Below are 6,704 nucleotides of genomic sequence, written 5' to 3'. Positions count from 1 at the left end.
GTACCCCCAATGCCACCAAAAAAGGACACCAGAAACACATTTCTCATTTTGGTCAAATTTATCAGAAGATCAGAAGGATCAAATGATCACATCCTGCTGATAGGAGTAACTCTACCCTTAAAACTTTAAACCAAGAGTTGCATACCGTTCTTTGCCAAGATTACTTTCTGACACTTTCTATCGCACATCTAAGCCTCCACAAACTGGGTTATCAGTGAAATCGAGCTCACTAAAGCTTGGCAAACATCTCAGAGATCAACTGGATTATGATGAATTTCAGACTGGGGTGTGTTCAGCTGCCACATAAAGCTTGCTCTCGGTAGAGATAGATCTTTAATGAAGTGAGGGGAAACGATGGCGTGTGACTAATGCTCTTAAAGAAACACCCTTGCATACATACAAATATCACTGCAGAGTGTTTCTGACTTGCTTTGACGGGTCTAGTTTTTGCTCTGGTTCTGTTCCGTCTGCACCATTTAAATGTGAACCCCCGTAATGAGGCTGCTAATGGTGTGCGCGACCTCTGACCTGTTGTTTCTCTTAGGGTCTTCACAGGGCTACAGGCCAGCCACATAATCGCTTCCATAGACTACTCAGGGCCCATCCAAATGTGACTTTTAGCCCTGGCACAGAGTTAAAAGTTAATTTTGTGAAATACAGCTAATGCTCCCCTGTCACTTGTCGTCAGGTTTGATTATGTTCGTGAGCTGTTGTTTGTCCTTCCTTATTAGTTTACAGCGCGATGAAATGATCTGTGTTTCATTATGAACTCCTGGAAACAATCCTGTCGACAATTTAGGCGCGCACACACACACACACACACACACACACACACACACACACACACACACACACACACACACACACACACACACACACACACACACACACACACTCACTCTCTTATTCAGAGCCAATGTCCAAACAGTATTCAAATGGACTAAAATGAAAGTAGGTAAAAGACCAAATTAGTTATGAACAAGATGATTTTCAGTACCGTTTCCTTATATATCCTGTGACTGGCATTTAAAAAACTTCATCAAAGAGTTCAAAAATCATCTGGCAGGAGTATGTTGAAACATCTTACCTATTAAAGCCTGTCTTTCATGGTTGCCATCTGTGCAATAAATTCTTAAACCAACATCGGTGCACCCAGATATATCAGTAAATTTCAACCATGTTAAACATGTGCCAGATCTCCCCCCCCCCCATGCTGAGACAGTTTCATTACTGTTACAGATGACATCATCAAAACAACCGGCTCTTTTATCTTAGTTAGAAACAGTATCAATTGGATCTGCTGCCCTTAAAGAAAATTGGAAGAACATGAGCCTGAAAAAGAGTAAAGCTTTGAGAGGCACGGTGCTAACAGGTATGAAGAATTCCCCTTTCCTGTGTGTGTGTGTTTGTTCACAGAGGAAATCTTTAACTTATAAAACCATTTTGCTCCTTAGCAAAAGTTCAACTTGACATTTACAGGTGATACACTTTTGTGAACTCAGCAGGAGACCAGTTTTCTTTTGTTGATTATCAAAGTTGTGAAGCACAGATTTTCCAGATATTTCACATTAAATATTCTTGATGCTAAAAGTCCACCCAGTGTACAAAAACAAACCCCAAAAAAAACAACACCCAGAAATATGATGCTTCATGGTAGAAAAAATTAGAGCACCTTTTATGTTCCTTGGCAGGGCCTTTTTAAAGCCTTTCAGCTTACTGTCCAGACATAGCAAAGCCACTGCTCACTATCTGCATAAAACAGTAGACAAAGTTGAAACACAGCTGACCATCAGGACTCTTGGGCACTTGTGGGGGCAAGGCAAAAACTAGGGAGACTAAGCCTAGTACTAGAGTTCAACTAAATAATATTAATCTTGCACTGAGAAGCAGAAAGATGCCTGCCAACAGCCTGTCAGACGTATCCTTATTTAATCATATCTAAGTGGTGTGTTTATGTTCTCATCAGTAGTAACAATTTTCATTTTTAACATCCGCGTACTTACCGGTAACGCTATTGATGTTGGCACAATAAGAGGGTTGACAGGTTTGTCACAGCCTGTACAAATAAAACAAATCGCCGTCTGCAGTGACAAGTTAATTGGTATAATTCAAAACCACATTAATAAAATTATGCAACACTCGTGGACAGAAAGATTTAAACAGACAAAATTAAATATTGGCAATCAGCTTCCTTGTTCCTTGTTCCTGTAGCTGTTCCAATCAATGCAGTATTTGCAGTATTTGCAGTATTTGCTCCTCCTGATGTTTTTTTGATGTTTCTTGGGTTTTTTTTAACAGTTAGACTTTACAACTTTCTGACTGCTGAGATTGAAAATGCTCATTAGAAGCAAACTACATAACTGAAACCAAAGTTGCCGTTCTTCTAAAATCAAACCTTGCAACCTGGCAAGACTGAACCCTGCTGTGCTTAAATAGGCTTTACTTAAATGAACCTTGAGTTAAAAAGCAAAAGCTGTATGTAAAATAATAATAATAATAGTAATAAGAAAAATGACCAATCAAATCTGGTTTTAAAAGATGTATGCAAAAGACTTTGCTGATTTAAAATAAGATTTTCAAAAGTGCTTTTCTCTTAAATGGGTTCAAGTGAATATAATCATTACAGTTTTTTACAGACGCTAGGACACATTTCTCAATACTTAGGTCACGTTTGCAAAACTCCTCACACAGTGAGCACAACAGAAGTCTATGTGGGCTAAACTGAGGACCAGTTATCATTGTTTTGGCACAAAATGCATTCAATGACTACATCTCTCAAATTACATGAATCATCTTCTCACTCAGACACAACAACTGCCAAAAACCTTTGTACGGACAGGACATTTTGCATGTGCTTACATACTGTTTTCAAAACTGTTAAACTTATGGCCAAAACAATAACACAATGCAAAACTTGAAAAGACAGCAAAATGCAACAGCAATATTTTACTGAAACATATTTTAAATCTAACAATGCAGTTTAACCAGCCACAGCTGATTCTCATTGTGGATGAACATCTACACAGGTGTTACTCCTTCAATTTTTCAACTCCTTCAATTCTGGCATGCCAGAAGATTCTTTCCTAGGTGTGTTGCCCTAGATGACATAAGATGTGATGTGGATGAGAACCTGTGGCCAAATGGAGAAGACCGAGTAGATTAGCATTACTATTGTATGTGTATCAGTGGATGGTGTGTATACAAATTCTTGTATTTTGGGATTACTTAGTGCAAAAAAATAAAAATACATAAACAAATATTAACAAATTCTGCATGATGTCTGATTCATTCCAGTAACATATATTGAAATTATAAACAGAGATGTGTCCTTGTTTTACACAGGAAAACACTGTGTAATGCTACATGTTGTTAGTGTTTTTTAGGTCATTGTTTTGTGGGTGACAAAGTGTGTTTGTCGGCTGTCAACCTTTGCTAGTGTTCTGGAAGAATGAGTTTATTTGAGACCTGAATACAGTGTTTTGGTAGTTGTAGTGCATTTTGAATGTGAAATGAACTGCTTTGCCAAGCTGAAGGTCAGTTAGGAGGATTGTGTGAAGTGTTTTGCAAAAGTGACCTAAGTATTGGGAAATGTGTCCTAGTGTCTGTAAAAAACTGTAATGTGTAATAATGAATCAGTAATTCAAGTGTTCAACTACTTTGACTAACAAATAAAAACAATTCCAAATGCAATCAGCAGTCAAAAACCTCATTTGTAGTTACCCACTACTACCATCTACTGGACACTGATTTGCTATGTCACAGCCACCTGCACTCATGACTGCATTAAAGAAGGATGACCTTCTTGGGTTTCAAGTGTTGGAACCACAATCAGCACTAAACAAGAAATTATAGCCCTAAAAACACAGCAGAAACTGAGGAAATCCAGCTGACGTGACAGCAAAAACTCCCAATTAAATTCTCAACATGCTGCTCGGGAGGATTGTTACTCCGTTGTCCAAGTATGATCTCAGAACACTTGTGTGAGTGGGAAGCAGGATTAGCCAAAAACCAAGAATAAAGCAGCAAGTGTGAGCCACATGAACACAGGAGCTGCTTGCTCTGATGAGGTCAGGTTTCTCTGGACATTCTCTTGTTGCCAATGCCTTTAAAATGAAAAACTAAACAAAAAATGTAATTTCTCAGGTCTAATAAAAAAGGACTATTTGAATCACAGCTCAAGTTTCCCCTACGGATTCACAAATTAAGGCCTATGCTTGCTGTGTAGCTGAATAACTAAGCTGCCCTCACATGTTAGAGATAATTGCCATGTAATAAATTAGCAGCATTATAGGAACAATTGTTATACGGACACTACTAATGTACAAGACCTTAGTGGAATATTCTGCTTCATCTTTAAAAAGGGTAACAGCTCTTGGTGCCAGATGGCAATGTTGTAAATTCTCATGCCTTTTTAGACAGTGCCCCCCTCTGGATCAACTCAGAGAGCTCATCCAAGGCCTTCAAGTCAGTATAGGCCACACAAACACTGTATGTTCATGTGCACATGTATGTGAACAGCGTGTAGTGTCACTTACTGTAAAACAGGTGCACGTCTGTGGGTGGCAAATGCTGTGAATAAAAACAGCTATTAGGAAATGAATAGCTGGAGCTATCATAATAAATCCAGTGTTTCAGTGGAAGTTGCTGTTCACACCTTTTCCCTCTCTGCTTATAGAAAAGATTAATACAGCTCACACTTTAATTTGAAACATCTGCTATGCGCTAAAGAGGATGTGGATCCTGTCATAACATTCCTCAAACCAACAGCATGTCATTCCCTAATCAGATGACTCCGAGCACATCCATTGGGATTTGAAGACATTCCCAGTCTGCTTTCATCACACCCAAAGACTTACATAAGCCCAGAAGAATTTGCATGAAGGGATTCATGGGGAGACAAATGGGCCACAAAAGGTATTATATGAATTTGGTCTGGTTGAACCACACAAACGTCACGGACGCCTTTAGACAGACAGCAACATCCCGGACTCCAGAGATCCAAGAAAGAGTCCGCACCTGCTCTTATTAGCCGTTTATTAAAAGAACGAGGGGGGAGAGAGAGAACTGTCAATGAATGAGGCTGCTACGATGATATAAATTAGATGAAGGCCTAAGATGTAAACAAACAGCTGATTTACCCTGGATTCAGAACATAATCGTGCGCTGAATTTTAAGCCAGTGCTAAAGTCATTTGTCTTTGAGGCAATAATTTAATACATATTCACCATATTATCAGTAAATATGAGGGCAAACAGCCGGCCTCTCTCTGCCCAAAGATAACACAAATCTCTTATTTGTTTAATTCCAGTTTGTGCCAATAGCAATGTCTTCCTTCGCTCAGCTCACCTCGCTGCACAGCACACAGAAGTGCATGCATACAAAACAGATTTTGCACTTGTGCATGCCAAAGTGAAGTTATTTTAATGCAGATAGCTCCAACTACACCTACAAAGCCAAGAGAAACTATCAGAGTAGTATTGATAGCATTGTCTTTATCTCAATTGTTAAAAGTAAAATCATAAAGCTGTGTCAAGATTGCCACGTTCTACATTTTCCCTCACCTCTGGCATGTAGCTTGTTTGTATCTACTGCAAGTTTGAAAGACCCTCAGACTTTTCCAAAACTTCTCAACCCACAGTCACACTGCATAATAATACGATCTTGATGTGTCTTCTTGGACCAGTACATGCAAAATTAGACCTCAGCAAACACATTGCTCATATTCTTAAACGTAGATCCGTATTATTATTGTGTGACAAAGGTTGTTTTTGTTTGTTTGTTTGTTTTGACCTTTTCCCACTTTTATGCTAAGCTTTTATGCTAAGCTAACCACTCTTCACTGTATAGCCACCAGTGTTGGTCAAGTTACTTGAAAAAAGTAATCAGTAACTAAGTACTGATTACTCCCCCCCCAAAGTAATCCCATTACTTTACTGATTACTGGTTACTTAGTTACTTAGTTACTTTTTAAAAATATGATTTACAACCTGAATAGGTAATAAAGCGATAGATCTTTCAGCCCAATTCTTTTTCTGCCTAATCCATCATATAAAATGTAATCAAATGAAAAAGTCTCTTTTTAAAAGTTGTTTTATTAGTTGTTATCTTTAAACTCTAAGTATCAAGCAAAAAATTTAATTATATGCAACATTCTGACTGGAAGAAATTTGTTGAACATTTAAACCTATTTTCTGCACATTCCAGCACATAAAATAAAATAGTTTTTTGTGTTTACACTCACTGCAAGTAAGATGCAGGTAAAATACAGCAGAAAATAAATAAAATCAAAGACTCAGTGGTCCTGTTGCTCTATTTTCACCTGTATAGCAGGAGTGGGGCAGGCGGAAGTTTGCCCTGGTGCAGGTGTGTCGCAGCTGCCATGCCAGTGGAAGAATCCGGGAGTTTCTCTGTGGCATGTGTGACATGTGACATTCCCATGGCAACATACTCGGTGCATGCGCGGAAGTTTAGAGGTTTTTTTTCGCTGTAAAAAGTTTTCTTCTCACGCAGTGAACAGCGGTCGCTAATGTTTTTGTCACTTTTTACGGAATCAAACTCAAAGTAAGGTCAGTACTTCCACGCTTTAAATGCTGCACGCTCATACTCTCTCCCGCACTCGTTATATTATCCATTGTTGCACACAGCTGTTGCACATTACTTGTAACGTGCTACAAGTAACGCGTTACTGCCCATCTCTGATAACC

Source organism: Rhamphochromis sp. 'chilingali', assembly GCF_963969265.1.
Source record: "Rhamphochromis sp. 'chilingali' genome assembly, chromosome: 3".
Lineage (NCBI taxonomy): Eukaryota > Metazoa > Chordata > Actinopteri > Cichliformes > Cichlidae > Rhamphochromis > Rhamphochromis sp. 'chilingali'.
Note: the sequence above shows the minus strand (reverse complement) of the source record.